Genomic DNA, 18222 nt, shown 5'->3' with positions numbered 1-18222 from the left:
GAGGCAAAAAGTGACACTGTGTGCTCATTTGCATGTCATTTCCCAGAATCCCTTGCTGCAGTGGAAGTGCTGTATGCTGGGTGATAATGGGGAAAGGCGGGGTTGCAGACCTGCCTAAGACATGCAGATGAGCATACAGCTATATTTGCATATTTGCTTTCCTGTGGAGGGTTTTTGTCACTTTTTTTACTCACCATAACTTAACTCAGTATTATGGTTTTATATATATATATATATATATATATATATATATATATATATATATATATATATATATATATCAGTTTATTTATTGTAGTACACTTATACTTTACTACCATTAGAGAGAGAGAGTGTGTGTGTGTGTGTGTGTGTGTGTGTGTGTGTGTGTGTGTGTGTGTGTGTGTGTGTGTGTGTGTGTGTGTGTGTGTGTGTGTGTGTGTGTGTGTGTGTGTGTGTGTGTGTGTGTGTGTGTGTGTGTGTGTGTGTACACCTCAATAATAAAAAAAAAAAAAATGAATGATTCTGAACCCATTAACCAGTGTCAGGATGCCCCCTCTTCACAATTTCTAAAAGCAGCAATCCCGCCTGGGATCTTACCTGATCCGCAGTCCCTCAAGGTACTATACTAGAGGGGAGGTGTTCCTTACCTGTCTTCCGATGTCTCCCGCGTGAAATTTGAGTCAGCTCTGGAAGAAAGCAGAGTAGGTTACTTCGGTGTAGGTATACGGCAGTAGGCATGACTACTGAACAACTGAAGTTTAAAAGGAAGTTCAAAAGAAGTGAGAAAGTGGACACCCCATCTGGCCCTGATTCCTGCATTTGAACTACGCTGGAAAGGAGGATATCATCTATACCAGACTGCATCATTACTGCTGTGATGCTGCCTTTACCATTTATATTTGCAGTGACTTCACTTCTTCTCAAATTATGCACTTCTTTTTACCAGCCTCAGTATGTCTCTAACTCCATTCATATATCTCCATCTCTCCTTCCTTTACCACTTCTCAGTTCACATGAACTACTTTCTTACCTGCATCCTCTGACACCACACAGCTATATCCCCTGCACTAAAACACACCCCTACAAATCCTCCTCACACATTCTCTTTCTATCCATGCTTCTCCTCCTTGCTTCTGGGGATATCTCTCCCAATCCTGGTCCCTGTCTTATTCCTACATGCGCTCGTCCTCGCCTGCCAACTGCAACCTCTACTCCTGGTGTCAACCCCTCCAACCTCATACCCATCCCCTGCCACCCTCCCTCCTCTCTCCCTTTCTCCTGTGCCCTTTGGAATGCTCGCTCCCTCTCTAACAAGTTTCTCTCTGTGCATGACTTCTTTCTCTCTCACTCCCTGCTTCTCTTTGCTATAACTGAGACCTGGCTCACTCAGTCTGACTCTGCTCTGGAAGCTGCCCTCTCCTACGGTGGCCTTTCCTTCTCCCATACTCCGCGCACTGATGGCAGGGGTGGAGGCGTGGGGCTCCTGCTCTCCTCTCTCTGTCGTTACCGAACCCTTCCTATTCCTCCCTCTCTTGCTTTTCCCTCCTTTGAGGCTCACACTGTCCAGATTTTCTCTCCTCTCCCTGTTCATGTGGTGTTCATCTATCGCCCACCTACCTCTACTCATCCCCCTTCTGCCTTTCTCTCTCACTTTGAATCCTGGCTCTCTTTCTTCCTCTCCTCAGACTCCCCTGTTCTTCTCCTTGGGGACTTCAATTGCCACATTGATGACCCCTCTCTCCCTTGGGCTTCCCGCTTTCTTTCTCTAACCTCTTCTTTTGGCCTTCAACAGTGGACTGCAGCCAGCACCCACAAGGATGGCCACTACTTAGACCTGGTTTTCACTAAGAACTTCTCTCTCTCCGATTTCTCCATTTCCCCTTTTCCTCTCTCTGACCATCATCTTATCTCATTCTCTCTATCTCGCTTCTCCCCTTCTCCACCTCCATCTACACTCCGGTTCTGCAGAAACCTGCGCTCTATTCACTTACCTGACTTTGAGTCCACTTTACGCTCCTCACTCTCCACTCTCAGCTCTGCTACAGACCCCGACAACCTGGTCAGGAACTACAACTCTGTCTTGTCCTCCTCTCTTGATCTACATGCCCCACTTTCTCTCTGCCGCACTCGCCCTTCTAACCCTAGACCCTGGCTAAATTCCCACACACGCATGCTGCGTTCCTCCACTCGTTCCTCTGAATGCCTCTGGAGGAAGTCTCACACTCTAGCAGACTTCCTTCACTACAAATTTATGCTATCCTGTTTCAACTCTGCCCTCTCGCAAGCTAAACAAGCCTACTTTTCTGCACTAATCAACATGCACAAGTCTAACCCACGCCGACTGTTCTCTGTCTTTGATACTCTACTCAAACCACCCTCAGCTGCCTCTCCTTCCTCCATCTCCGCTCAGGACTTTGCTGACTATTTTAAGGAAAAGGTGGAATCCATACGTCAGAACATCCCCTCTGTTTCTTCTTCCCATCCTACACCTCTTCCTAACTCTCCTCCTGCCTTCCTTGACTCTTTTTCCACTGTCTCAGAGGAGGATGTGTCGCTGTTGATCGCCACGTCTCCCTCTACCACTTGCCCTCTTGACCCCATTCCCTCCCATCTCCTAAAACCTCTTGCTCCTACTATAATCCCTACGCTCACACACATTTTTAACTCCTCCCTCTGCTCTGGAACCTTTCCATCCTCCTTCAAACATGCAACAGTCATACCATTACTCAAAAACAGCAAGCTTGACCCTACCTGTCTTTCTAACTATCAACCTGTCTCCCTCCTGCCTTTTGCCTCTAAACTCCTTGAACGTCTTGTATTCTCTCGCTTGCTTCATTTTCTCAACACCTATTCTCTCCTAGACCCTCTACAATCTGGCTTCCGCACTGCTCACTCCACGGAAACAGCCCTCACTAAAATAACCGACGACCTCCATGCTGCCAGAGACAGAGGTCATTACACTCTGCTCATATTACTCGACCTCTCTGCAGCATTTGACACCGTGGACCACCCTCTTCTCCTTCACATTCTCCATACTCTTGGTATTCGGAACAAAGCTCTATCCTGGATCTCATCCTACCTCTCCCATCGTACTTTCAGTGTCTCTTCTGCTAACACCTCCTCCTCCTCTATTGATCTCTCTGTGGGGGTACCCCAGGGCTCTGTCCTGGGACCTCTTCTCTTTTCTCTGTACACACTCTCTCTAGGTGACCTAATAACATCTTTTGGGTTTAAACATTACCTCTATGCTGACGACACACAAATATATTTCTCAACACCTGACCTTACACCTGCTATATAGACCAAAGTTTCTGAATGTCTCTCTGTTATATCATCCTGGATGGCCCTCCGTCGCCTTAAACTCAACATGGCTAAAACAGAGCTCCTCATACTTCCTTCCAAACCTGGCCCTACTACCTCCTTCCACATTACTGTTGGAACTACGATCATCCACCCAGTAGCCCAAGCACGCTGCCTAGGGGTCACACTCGACTCCTCTCTCACATTCGCCCCTCATATTCAAAACATTTCTAAAACTTGTCGCTTTTTCCTCCGCAATATAACAAAGATACGCCCTTTCCTCTGTTGCTCGACTGCTAAAACTCTGACTCAGGCCCTCATTCTCTCCCATCTTGATTACTGTAACCTCCTGCTGTCCGGCCTTCCTGCCTCTCACCTGTCTCCCCTACAATCTATCCTAAATGCTGCTGCCAGAATCACTCTACTCTTTCCTAGATCTGTCTCAGCATCTCCCCTCCTGAAATCCCTCTCCTGGCTTCCAATCAAATCCCGCATCTCACACTCCATTCTTCTCCTCACTTTTAAAGCTTTACACTCTTCTGCCCCTCCTTACATCTCAGCCCTAATTTCTCGCTATGCACCACCCCGACTCTTGCGTTCTGCTCAAGGATGTCTTCTTTCTACCCCCTTTTTATCTAAAGCCCTCTCCCGCCTTAAACCTTTTTCACTGACTGCCCCACACCTCTGGAATGCCCTTCCCCTCAGTACCCGACTAGCATCCTCTCTATCCACCTTTAAGACCCACCTTAAGACACACTTGCTTAAAGAAGCATACGAATAGCACTGTGGATATTCTGAACACATGATCCATAAAGCTTGGCCCCCTGCAGACGCACTTACCAGAACTCCCTCCTACTGTCTCTGTACGTTCTCCCTACCTACCAATTACATTGTAAGCTCCTCGGGGCAGGGACTCCTCTTCCTTAATGTTACTTTTATGTCTAAAGCACTTATCCCCATGACCTGTTATTTATATTATCTGTTATTTATTTGATTACCACGTGTATTACTACTGTGAAGCGCTATGTACATTAATGGCGCTATATAAATAAAGACATACAATAAGATAAGACAGAGGGTGAGGGAGACAGGGAGGGAGGGCGAGGGAGGGAGACAGGGATGGAGGGAGACAGGGAGGGAGAGCGAGGGAGACAGGGATGGAGGGAGGGCGAGGGAGGGAGACAGGGATGGAGGGAGACAGGGAGGGAGGGAGAAAGGGAGGGAGGACGAGGGAGGGAGGGGGAGGGAGACAGGAAGGGAGGGCGAGGGAGGGAGACAGACAGGAAGGGAGGGCGAGGGAGGGAGACAGACAGGAAGGGAGGGCGAGGGAGGGAGACAGACAGGGAGGGAGGGCGAGGGAGGGAGACAGACAGGGAGGGAGACAGGGCGAGGGAGGGAGACAGGGAGGGAGGGAGACAGGGAGGGAGGGTGAGATAGGGAGGGTGACACAGGGAGGGTGAGGGAGTGACACAGGGAGGGTGAGGGAGTGTGAGACAGGGAGGGTGAGGGAGGGTGAGACAGGGAGGGTGAGGGAGGGAGGGTGAGGGAGGGAGGGTGAGGGAGGGAGGGTGAGACAGGGAGGGTGAGGGAGGGTGAGACAGGGTGAGACAGGGAGGGAGGGTGAGACAGGGAGGGAGGGAGGGTGAGACAGGGAGGGAGGGAGGGTGAGACAGGGAGGGAGAGGAGGGAGGGAGGGTGAGACAGGGAGGGAGGGAGGGTGAGACAGGGAGGGAGGGTGAGACAGGGAGGGTGAGACAGGGAGGGTGAGACAGGGAGGGAGGGAGACAGGGAGGGAGACAGGGTGGGAGACAGGATGGGAGACAGGGAGGGAGGGAAGGAGGGAGATAGGGAAGGAGGGAGACAGGGTGGGAGGGAAGGAGGGAGACAGGGTGGGAGGGAAGGAGGGAGACAGGGTGGGAGGGAAGGAGGGAAGGAGGGAGACAGGGTGGGAGGGAAGGAGGGAGACAGGGTGGGAGGGAAGGAGGGAGAAAGGGTGGGAGGGAAGGAGGGAGACAGGGTGGGAGGGAAGGAGGGAGACAGGGTGGGAGACAGGGTGGGAGACAGGGTGGGAGGAAAGGTGGGAGACAGGGTGGGAGGGAAGGAGGGAGACAGGGTGGGAGGGAAAGTAGGGAGACAGGGTGGGAGGGAAGGAGGGAGACAGGGTGGGAGACAGGGTGGGAGGGAAGGAGGGAGACAGGGTGGGGGAGAGAGAGGGAGGGAGAGAGAGGGAGGGAGAGAGAGGGAGGGAGAGAGACACACACCCACTGACACACACACTGATACACAAACACTGATGCACATACACCCCCACTGGTACACACACACACTGATACTGATACACACACACTGATACTGATACACACACACACACACACACACACACACACACACACACACACACACACACACACACACACACACACACACTGATACTGATACACACACACACACACACACACTGATACTGATACACCCCCCCCCCACTGATACACACACAGCACACCCCCACTGATACACACACACACTGATACACACACTGATACACATACACACACCCACTGACACACACACAGCACACCCCCACTGATACACACACACACACACTGATACACACACTGATACACATACACACACCCACTGACACACACACACACACACACACTGATACACACACATACACACACACACTGATACACACACACTGATACACATACACACTGATACACATACACACACACACACTGATACACACACATCCACTGATACACACACACCCACTGATACACACACATCCACTGATACACACACACACACTGATACACACACTGATACACATACACACACACACACACACACACAGATACACACACACACTGATACACATACACACTGATACACATACACATACACACTGATACACATACACACACACACACACTGATACACATACACACACACACACTGATACACATACACAGATACACCCCGGCTCCCCCTGCCCCGCCGCCAGCCCCTGCACCGCCCGCGACCGCGCAGCAACCACTGCCCGCCCCCGAGCCCATCTCCCACACCAAGGGGACGGGGGGAAGTGAGCGCCGGGGGGCAAAGCTGTGAGCGCCGGGGGGGCAAAGCTGGGAGCGCCGATGGGCAATGGTGGGAGCGCCGGGGGGGCAATGGTGGGAGCGCCGGGGGGGCAATGGTTGGAGCGCCGGGGGGGCAATGGTGGGAGCGCCGGGGGGGCAATGGTGGGAACGTCGGGGGGGCAATGGTGGGAGCACCGGGGGGGGAATGCTGGGAGCGCCGGGGGGGGGGCAATGCTGGGAGCGCCAGGAGGGGCAATGCTGGGAGCGCCGGGGGGGGGGGCGCAAAAGTACAAGGTGGTAAAAAGGCAGGCGCACCCCCGCTACCACCTCCTATTACCCCCCCCTGGCTGGGACCCGGGACAGAAGGGGGACACTCACGCGCACAGAGGAAGCCGGGAAGACACGTGTGCTCTGCACAAAGCGGAAGTCCCGCCCCTGGCTTCCTCTGACCTGCCTGCGACCAATCCCCTGTGGGCCGGCCGGCATTCTAAGTCCCGCCCCCGGCATCATCATTCATCCAATCCCCTGCGGGCCGGCCGGCATTCTAAGTCCCGCCCCCGGCATTCTCCATCATTCAGTCCCCCCGGCAGCATTCATACACACACATACAAAATACTTACCGGCCGCCGCATTCTCCTCACCGCTGCTGCACCGCAATACCGGGACCAGGGACAAAAACCGGGACAAAAACCGGGACAGACTTAAACCGGTACAGGCCTCAAAAAACCGGGACTGTACCGGTAAAACCGGTACGAATGGTCACCCTACCCTTGATATATAATTTTACAGACATCTATTCAACCGCACTCCCATTGTTTTCTGTTTTTGTCATATTTATCGGGGAATAAGGAAAGGTTCCCCAAAGGGTTTCCCGAGCTGCGGACAGTGGACTCTGAAGGCATACTCTACACATACTTTGTGGTTCACGCAAGGGCCCCCTGCTTATGGTAATATAATATTATTTGTATTACTATTCGTCTCTATTGGAGTTCAGTATGAGAGAGCGCCCAGGTATTTTCCGTCACCATCCGTTTACTGGGGAAAGTATTAAAATTAAACATCGCATTATGTGTAGATCTACACGTAGTGTACTTCCTTAGATGTCCTTATGGGTTACTTTGTCGGTAAGACAACAAAGCTGTTGAAACAACGCTTTATTGAACAGAAGAGCGTCAATAAGAAAGGTATTAACCCCACGATATAGGTACAGCATTGTGTCCAGCATAAGCACCCCATTGCAGCAATGAGGGACATGGGTATCGAGACTGTACCTCTATTAAAGGTAGCTTTGGATAGGGATACTGCTTTTAAAGGAGGGAGGCGTACTGGATATTTCATTTACGGACAAGTACTGATGGTGGTCTCAACAAGCAATTAAACCTTAAATGTTTCCTTGACAGGCGTTGATTGTGCTTCTACTATGGTGGCCCTGCGCTTCTTAGTTGAGTTTTGTGACACTTCTGTGTTTTCTGTTAGTTAGTCTTTGTTGTATGTCATGTCTTGGGTTTCATTTACTGTATCATGTCCATTGATTTTCACTGTACAAATTGTATATACACTATTTAGTTGTACATGTAGAGTACTGTTGTTTTATGGGTATTTTTTACCCTTTATTTTTGAGACTCTCACTTGGTGTTGGTGTGCTGGGATTTGGTTCTTTAGTCTGTTCCTTTTGTTAGGGATTATGTTAGTAGTGTGCCACAGGCATCCGGTGTGTTGGCGCAACTCCCGTTCACAGCATCATGTTTTTATCATGAGGGCTGCGTTCGGCGTCTTGTTGCCAAATCAACTAGTATGGAGGAACCAGGCGCTTACCTTTAGTGACAGATTTACGGAAGAGCGGTGAAACCAATATATATGGTTATTTTCTATTGGTGTGGAGGTGTTCCTGTGATCCCTTCTGCTTCTACCCCTGATAAAGGGATGATCCAAAGCCCTTATGAAAACGTAGAGATAAAACAGAGTAGGGGGAGCGAGGGATGAATAGATGCACAGATAAAAAATGTGGACAATCAGTTTAACATATATTAAGCCCAGTGAGGGGGGGGTGGGGTGGTGAAGAATCTATAGGTAGAGGTGAGCTATATAATAGATGCTTACACGGCCGTGTGTAAACACAATCCAAAGATGATATCTTTGGGATGGATGGTAACCCTTCTGCAATTGGGTGCAGGAGGGGTCGTGGTAGTTCACAATATAAACAAATACTCACACGGCCCAGTGTGAGTAAAGGCGTAGGGCAGATGTCTTTATGGTATACACCTAGGTTCCCCGTCAGAGATAATCCCGGGGGTGCTGTGCACGCTGCTGCTGGCAGGCAGGGGGTTAAATGCGGGTCTCTCTCTCAGTTCTCCCGTTCTGGGCTTCTCCCCTCCCCGTTTCAGTTAGGGGCGTGGGTGAGGCAAAATAACATATTGGGATCAGCAATGCTCTTAAAAACGTGAAAGTTTAATACACATTAGATAAGATCCACAACGAATGCACTCACATAAAATATCAATGTTCCGGCGTGCTCCCGTGGCTGTGGTTTGCAGTAGTCCCCGGCCGCTCTCTCCTCCGCGTCCGGAGTCGGAATAGATGGCAGTTCCTGGCGCGGCTGTGTCTACAACTGCTTCTCCCAGCTACGGAAGCCCCAATGGTCAAAGTCTTCACCGAATTAGAGCAACGCGTTTCGCCGATTGGACGGCTTCCTCAGGCTCATTCAATGACGTAAAGAGGGTCTGATGAGCTTATACAGACCCTCATTGCTAATTAATTAAATAACGGGAAGGATTTGTTGGTTGATTACAAATGCTTGCAATAAGTGCCTTACTCTCCATATAAATGATAGACTCCTTAGTGTGTTCCGTAACACGTTGCAATTATAACAATAAACTTGCTCATTTTCATTTTGTGCACCCTTTTGTTAGTAGGTGTCTTAAGTGTTCTAAAATAATCTTATGGTCTATGTTTGAAATAAGTTAAAAAATGGTACTAGCACCTGTTAACAATCTATATCATCTAACATACTTGTTCACAATATGCAGTCATTAGGTTTATACACTGAAGTCTAAAAACAACAATCTTTATACAAATCGCTATAAAAACACACACATAGTTTATTTAAAAAAGATGGTATTTGAGACAATAATTGAGATTCAATCTCTACCTCTCTCCACATGTCTAACTGATAGTGGAGTTTTATTTAACTTTAAAATTCCTCATAGGATCACAATAAAATGACAGGGGTTTACATATATATATAATTAATTAGATGTCAAAGCATTAAAACGTTACCTCAATATAAAAGGGGAAAAGCACGGAGAGGGATTGGATTGGAGAAAGAGAAGAGGAATGGGGGGAGGGACGGGGGAAGGGAGGGGTGGTGGGGGATGGGGGATGGGGGATGGGGGAAGGGGAATAAAAACAAGCGTTAGTATTAGTACCCAGTGGAATTTTGGACAAGGTATGTTAGGGTTAAATAGAACTCTAATAGTTATAAACATATTTATAAAAACGCTGGGATATCCAAATCTGCATTTAGGCCGTTTGGTGTTAGAGTTTTAAGTTGATAGATCCAGAACGTTTCTCGCTGTCTTAAACGCCTGAGTCTGTCATCACCTCTCCAATTCTCCGCAACCAGTTCTATTCCCCTATAGTGCAGGCCCGATGGGTCCCCCCCATGGGCCAGACTGAAGTGGACTGGTACACTGTGAGTTGTGAGGCCTCTTCTAATGTTGCCTATGTGCTCCAGTATGCGGACCCTAAGACTTCTTGAGGTCCGGCCCACATACTGGAGTCCACACGGGCATGCAAGCAGATACACCACGAAAGAGGTCCTACAGTTTATAAAGTGTTTAGTTTTAAAAACCTCCTTCGTAACGTTGGAACTGAAATTTAGTGTCTCTTTATCCGCCTGTTTACAGGCTTTGCAATCAAAACATTTAAAAAAAACCTATAGGTTTTGGTAGCCAACTTCCTGTCTGAGTTTTTTCCTCTTTTCTGAATGCACTGGGCACTAGTTTGTTCTTAATATTGTTAGCTTTCTTAAAAATGACTCTAGGTGCCTCCGGTAAGTGTTCTCCTAAAACTGTGTCTTTGCACAGAACATGCCAGTGTTTTTTTAGAATTCTTTTGATGTTCTTAGCTTCGTCATTGAACTTGGTAACAAAGGGCACTACATAATCTGATTTCTCTTTCTTTGCTTAGGTACCAACAATTGGTCGTTACTAAGTTCTGACGCTCTGGATAGAGCATTTTCAATTATCTCTGACCTGTAGTGCCTCTCTTCAAATTTAGTTTTCAGAATACCGGCCTGCTCTTTGAATGTCGCCATGTCAGAGCAATTTCGCCTAATGCGTCGAAATTGCCCATAAGGTATATTATTAAGCCATTTCTGATGGTGGCAACTACTGTTTAGGAGAAAATTGTTAGCATCAACCTCCTTGAAAAAAGTTTTTGTTTTAATGGTATTGTCTTCAATATATATCGTTAAATCAAGGAAGTTGATGCTATCAATACTCCTCTCAGATGTGAAAACAAGATTGACGTCATTATTGTTTATGTGATTTAGAAAGAGGTCAAGGTCTTCATTGTTTCCCTCCCAGATGATGAGCACATCATCGATGTATCTCTTCCACAGGACCAGATTTGCTCCAAAAGGGTTGCCAGCCCAGATGTTCTTATCCTCCCAGTGTAACATAAAGATATTGGCATAGCTCGGAGCAAATCTGGTCCCCATTGCGGTGCCGCACTTCTGCAAAAACATATGCCCATCAAACCAGAACAGGTTATGTGTTAAAATAAATCTTATTCCGTCTATCCAGAGCGTCAGAACTTAGTAACGACCAATTGTTGGTACCTAAGCAAAAGAAAGAGAAATCAGATTATGTAGTGCCCTTTGTTACCAAGTTGAATGACGAAGCTAAGAACATCAAAAGAATTCTAAAAAAAACACTGGCATGTTCTGTGCAAAGACACAGTTTTAGGAGAACACTTACCGGAGGCACCTAGAGTCATTTTTAAGAAAGCTAACAATATTAAGAACAAACTAGTGCCCAGTGCATTCAGAAAAGAGGAAAAAACTCAGACAGGAAGTTGGCTACCAAAACCTATAGGTTTTTTTAAATGTTTTGATTGCAAAGCCTGTAAACAGGCGGATAAAGAGACACTAAATTTCAGTTCCAACGTTACGAAGGAGGTTTTTAAAACTAAACACTTTATAAACTGTAGGACCTCTTTCGTGGTGTATCTGCTTGAATTCCCGTGTGGACTCCAGTATGTGGGCCGGACCTCAAGAAGTCTTAGGGTCTGCATACTGGAGCACATAGGCAACATTAGAAGAGGCCTCACAACTCACAGTGTACCAGTCCACTTCAGTCTGGCCCATGGGGGGGACCCATCGGGCCTGCACTATAGGGGACTAGAACTGGTTGCGGAGAATTGGAGAGGTGGTGACAGACTCAGGCGTTTAAGACAGCGAGAAACGTTCTGGATCTATCAACTTAAAACTCTAACACCAAACGGCCTAAATGCAGATTTGGATATACCAGCGTTTTTATAAATATGTTTATAACTATTAGAGTTCTATTTAACCCTAACATACCTTGTCCAAAATTCCACTGGGTACTAATACTAACGCTTGTTTTTATTCCCCTTCCCCCATCCCCCATCCCCCACCACCCCTCCCTTCCCCCCCCGTTCCTCTTCTCTTTCTCCAATCCAATCCCTCTCCGCGCTTTTCCCCTTTTATATTGAGGTAACGTTTTAATGCTTTAACATCTAATTAATTATATATATATGTAACCCTCTGTCATTTTATTGTGATCCTATGAGGAATTTTAAAGTTAAAAAAAACTCCACTATCAGTTAGACATGTGGAGAGAGGTAGAGATTGAATCTCAATTATTGTCTCAAATACCATCTTTTTTAAATAAACTATGTGTGTGTTTTTATAGCGATTTGTATAAAGATTGTTGTTTTTAGACTTCAGTGTATAAACCTAATGACTGCATATTGTGAACAAGTATGTTAGATGATATAGATTGTTAACAGGTGCTAGTACCATTTTTTAACTTATTACAAACATAGACCATAAGGTTATTTTAGAACACTTAAGACACCTACTAACAAAAGGGTGCACAAAATGAAAATGAGCAAGTTTATTGTTATAATTGCAACGTGTTACGGAACACACTAAGGAGTCTATCATTTATATGGAGAGTAAGGCACTTATTGCAAGCATTTGTAATTAACTAACAAATCCTTCCCGCTATTTAATTAATTAGCAATGAGGGTCTATATAAGCTCATCAGACCCTCTTTACGTCATTGAATGAGCCTGAGGAAGCCGTCCAATCGGCGAAACGCGTTGCTCTAATTCGGTGAAGATTTTGGACCATTGGGGCTGCCGTAGCTGGGAGAAGCAGTTGTAGACACAGCCGCGCCAGGAACTGCCATCTATTCCGACTCCGGACGCGGAGGAGAGAGCGGCCGGGGACTACTGCAAACCACAGCCACGGGAGCACGCCGGAACATTGATATTTTATGTGAGTGCATTCGTTGTGGATCTTATCTAATGTGTATTAAACTTTCACGTTTTTAAGAGCATTGCTGATCCCAATATGTTATTTTGCCTCACCCACGCCCCTAACTGAAACGGGGAGGGGAGAAGCCCAGAACGGGAGAACTGAGAGAGAGACCCGCATTTAACCCCCTGCCTGCCAGCAGCAGCGTGCACAGCACCCCCGGGATTATCTCTGACGGGGAACCTAGGTGTATACCATAAAGACATCTGCCCTACGCCTTTACTCACACTGGGCCGTGTGAGTATTTGTTTATATTGTGAACTACCACGACCCCTCCTGCACCCAATTGCAGAAGGGTTACCATCCATCCCAAAGATATCATCTTTGGATTGTGTTTACACACGTCCGTGTAAGCATCTATTATATAGCTCACCTCTACCTATAGATTCTTCACCATCCCACCCCCCCTCACTGGGCTTAATATATGTTAAACTGATTGTCCACATTTTTTATTTGTGCATCTATTCATCCCTCGCTCCCCCTACTCTGTTTTGCCATATCAACTAGAGCGGAGGCTGCTGAGATAGCGCAATGCACGGCGGTCATTGCGGAGAGTCAAACGCTGGCGCCAGGCTCACATTCATGTCAGCGTTCTGGTGCGCATGCGCGGACCCCCGTCGCGGCCGTGACGTCACAGCTGATTCCGGTTTTGCGCCATTTGTCAGCTGCTATGATTTATGATGAGTAAGTGAGGGGGGTGTATATATATATATGTGCACTTTATTGATGTGTCAGCCCTCACCTTGATAAAGACTGCGTGGCAGTCGAAACGTTGGTTTCATTGCTGAATACATTTTCTGAACAGAAGACCGTGTGCTTGGATTACTGCCTTCCTCATATCATTCGTTTGGGACTTCTCAGGACAATCCTTTCCATCCGTGAGTACCAGCAGTTGATATATATTTTTGTATACTGTGGAAACGTGTCAGCACAATCAATTTAAGTCTGTCCGTACGCGGGCTTGCCGAGACAGATTAAATTGACTTTGACGTGCGCCGAGGGGTCACATGACCTCAGCCAATCAGCGCTAGTCATTGTTTAGGTCAAGCCACTCCCCCGCTCGCGCTTACCGGAAAATTTGCAGGACAGTCCAACGCTCATGCTTGGAGAGTTGGTGATGCCACCACTCGCAAGCATGAGCGTGGCCTGGGGGGGGCGCAGCCTTAGGCCGTGCAGGTGACGTCGCCCGAAAACAAACGCATTGCCGCTGCCGCATGCGCTTATAGTGAGCACGACAAAGCGACGTTGCCGTCGCGAAAACTAGTAGCCGGCAAAATTTGATTTATCATGGGCTGTCGCGACGTGACGGCCCTTGAACAAATCAAATTGCCGGAATCCTGCGACACAGCCGCCCGGCGAAATATAACTTTCGCCGGCTGCAACGGCGACTGGTGACGTCACCCGTCGTGTCACTGTCGCCATCGTCGGCACTATATGCAAGGACTTAGTTGTATTATAGCCTCAGGTTATGTCATATCCAGGTTACCTCCTTCTTATCAACATTGGCCAAAAGGGAGGAACTGAAGCAGCTTTACTGAAACATATTAAGGACTAAGAGGAATATACACATCAACATGCAGCAGAAACTATCTTTCCCTAGCACAGTGCCTGGGAAATGTTACTGTCTTGTTTCTAATCTACACAGTACGTGACACGTGACCAGTTTTGAAGTCTAAAACTACAACTCCCATGATCCCCTTAGTGTGAGCATGCGCAGTAGGACACAGAGCTGTGACCTGGATGTAGTCAGTGTCTCCACTTCCGGGAAAGAGAAGATGAAGAAATAAAGTGGTGCAGGAAGCACACAGGAGCCTTTTCTGTAAGTAACTTACTTTGTATTCAAAGCATCAGAGCAGGTATATGCAAACACGTGGCGTTTCAGGACAGACACGTCCTCTCCTCAGACCATACACCTTACTGCAATAGTGACACTAACAAGTATATATACCCCTAGGGGTTACACCATCACCTCATACCCATCACCTGTGTTTACAGCCGGGCAGCCACTGCAGCCTCAGTACTTCCTGGTTACTGTGTGATGTCATCTCAGCGTCATGACGACACATCGCCAAGCAACCTGGAAAACCAATAACAAAATAGTCACACAGGGACAGCTCAGCACACTTACTGAACTGTGGAGAAGTCAAATTACTTAAGTAACAGTAAATTGAAGCAACATGTACGCACTATATTGGTGCCATAAAGGATATTTAATGACTATAAATTAGTCTGAAGAACTGGGAGCTGCCATGCTGATATTTTCTTTCTTAGATGATTTTTCTGCCAAAACGAAGGGGTTAAAGCTAAAAAGAGCAAGTTAAAAGATGGTTCAATGTTATGAGCTTACAGTCAAAAGCAGCATTATTACACACATTTATCTGGGCATAAGATAACAAGGCAAACTACAAACCATTAGGGATATATAGATTAAAACGGGTGTGCAAACTTCTTGAGCTGCGCCCACCTGCCGGGGAGCCGCAGCGTTTGCGCCCCCCCCTCTACAAGTACTCAGCGTCAAATGATGTTGCAGGTCATGTGGCGGCACGTGACCCCGCCACGTCATTTGACGTGTGTTGCTATGGCGATGTGTGACGTCACATGACCCCACCACGTTGCCATGGCGCCGCATCGCAGACGACCCGACCGACACCAGGTAAGGGAGTTATCGAGGCCTCACGCCACCCCCGCCATTTAATTTAAATTTCGTGGGGAAGAGCGCGGGGCCCCTGTAGCCGCCGCACCCCGCTACAAATTCCCCCCCCCCAGTTTGCGCACTGCTGGATTAAAATACATAACTCCTATTATACATAGTCAAGACACAGAGGCACATAGGCTAGATCAGCGGTGCGCAAACTGGGGGGCGCAAGATTATTTAGGGGGGCGCAGGAAGCAGCGGCGATATTGCCAGTAGCAGAGGAAAAAAAGCCGTCTGTAGCTGCAATATTTCTTTTGGCCATTAGGTGGCGCTGTGCTGCACTACACAGCAGCATCTCCTTGCTTCCTGCATCAGCGTGTGTGACATGGGGAGAGGGGGTGAGTGAGACTGGCACATGGGTGTGTGAGACTGGGACATGGGAATGTGAGACTGGGACACGGAAGAGTGAGACTGGGACACGGGAGCTTGAGACTGGGACACGGGAGTGTGAGACTGGGACACGGGAGTGTGAGACTGGGACACGGGAGTGTGAGACTGGGACACGGGAGTGTGAGACTGGGACACGGGAGTGTGAGACTGGGACAAGGGGGAGTGAGACTGGGACACGGGGGAGTGAGACTGGGACACGGGGGAGTGAGACTGGCACACGGGGGAGTGAGACTGGCACACGGGGGAGTGAGACTGGCACACGGGGGAGTGAGACTGGGACACGGGAGTGTGAGACTGGGACACGGGAGTGTGAGACTGGGACACGGGAGTGTGAGACTGGGACACGGGAGTGTGAGACTGGGACACGGGGGAGTGAGACTGGGACACGGGGGAGTGAGACTGGGACACGGGGGAGTGAGACTGGGACACGGGAGAGTGAGACTGGGACACGGGAGAGTGAGACTGGGACACGGGAGTGTGAGACTGGGACACGGGAGTGTGAGACTGGGACACGGGAGTGTGAGACTGGGACACGGGGAGTGAGACTGGCACACGGGGGAGTGAGACTGGCACACGGGGGAGTGAGACTGGCACACGGGGGAGTGAGACTGGCACACGGGGGAGTGAGACTGGCACACGGGGGAGGGGGTGAGACTGGCACACGGGGGAGGGGGTGAGACTGGCACACGGGGGAGGGGGTGAGACTGGCACACGGGGGAGGGGGTGAGACTGGCACACGGCGGAGGGGGTGAGACTGGGACACGGGGGAGGGGGTGAGACTGGGACACGGGGGAGGGGGTGAGACTGGGACACGGGGGAGGGGGTGAGACTGGGACACGGGGGAGGGGGTGAGACTGGGACACGGGGGAGGGGTGAGACTGGGACACGGGGGAGGGGGTGAGACTGGCACACGGGGGGGTGAGACTGGCACACGGGGGAGTGAGACTGGCACACGGGGGAGTGAGACTGGCACACGGGGAGGGGGTGAGACTGACACACGGGGGAGGGGGTGAGACTGGCACACGGGGGAGGGGGTGAGACTGGCACACGGGGGAGTGAGACTGGCACACGGGGGAGTGAGACTGGCACACGGGGGAGTGAGACTGGCACACGGGGGGGTGAGACTGGGGCATGGGGAGGGGTGTGAGTGACATGAGGGGGGAGAGAGTGTGAGATGGGGAGGGGGGGTGAAAGTGCTACATGGGGATGAGAGAGACACTGGCAGGAGGGAGAGAGGCACACAATGGCTGGAGGGAGAGTGTGAGAGAGACACCGGGTGGAGGGAGAAACAATAGCTGGTTGGAGAGTGCAAGAGAGACACTGGGGGGAGGGAGAGGCAATGGCTGGAAGGAGAGTGAGAGACAATGGGGGGAGGGAGAGAGACACTAGGGGGAGGGAGAAAGAGAGAGAGACACACAGGGGGAGGGAAAGAGAGTGGGGGGAGACACTGAGGGGAGGGATAGAGGGACTGGAGGGGGAGTGAGAAATACAGGGAGAGGGAGAGACTGGAAGAGGAGTCTGAGACTGGAAGGGGAGAGAGTGAGAGACAATGGGGGGAGGGAGAAAGAGACACACTGGAGGGAGGGAAAGAGAGAGAGAGGGCGACACTGAGGGGAGGAATAGAGAGGGACTGGAGGGGGAGGGAGAAATACAGTGAGTGTGAGAGACTGGAAGAGGGGAGAGAGGTCCTGAGAGGTTCTAATGTGGCGGGAAGATTGAGATTAATAATACTGCAGAAATGGGGACGCTATTAGACAAATATCATAATATTTATTTTTAAGTTATGTAATTTGTGTTATAAATACTTTTTTTGTAGACGCGTGGCGGGGGCGTTACAAAGCTGGTTCGCCCTCAATGGCTGAACCAGCTCACGTGCACTGACGTCATGTGATTTTGATTACATCAGGCAGGGGGGGCCCGAAAAATTTCATGGATGAAAAGGGGGGCTCGGCATAAAAAGTTTGCTCACCCCTGGGCTAGATCATAAGTGTTATCTAATAACTTATTAATAATAATTGAGTAGATTTAAGTGGAATTAACAGAATAGTAGAATCCATAGCCTTCATGGGCCAGAGTGACAGAGGTTTAAACTTGTGTCTCTGGTATATCCACCCGCATATATCTGGGTTAATAGTAGAGGCTGACCTTACCCCAGGAACCAGTTTAGTTTAAGTCACAATAATTACTTCAACAGGGAGATTCTGCTG

The 18222-nt window shown here is 49.1% G+C and overlaps 2 protein-coding genes across 8 annotated transcripts in view; one reads left to right on the top strand and one right to left on the bottom strand.

Annotated features, from left to right (window-relative positions):
- The window catches only part of LOC142466796 (uncharacterized), a 361893-nt gene that overhangs the window by 176070 nt on the left and 167601 nt on the right, over window positions 1-18222 (bottom strand). The window lies entirely within an intron of this gene.
- Window positions 1-18222, top strand: part of LOC142466793 (uncharacterized) — a 49489-nt gene that overhangs the window by 780 nt on the left and 30487 nt on the right. Inside the window, exon 1 of one of the 2 annotated variants that reach the window (XM_075572211.1) lies at window positions 14554-14749. The exons of the other annotated variant lie outside the window; for it this stretch is intronic. The gene's annotated coding sequence lies outside the window, so the exon portion shown is untranslated. Of the gene's footprint in view, window positions 1-14553; window positions 14750-18222 lie in introns of those variants that run through there. 2 annotated transcript variants of the gene reach the window in all.

Source organism: Ascaphus truei, chromosome 15, assembly GCF_040206685.1.
Source record: "Ascaphus truei isolate aAscTru1 chromosome 15, aAscTru1.hap1, whole genome shotgun sequence".
Taxonomy (NCBI): Eukaryota; Metazoa; Chordata; class Amphibia; order Anura; family Ascaphidae; genus Ascaphus; species Ascaphus truei.
The sequence above is the reverse complement of the archived record's forward strand: the minus strand, read 5'-3'. Positions and strand labels throughout refer to the sequence as shown.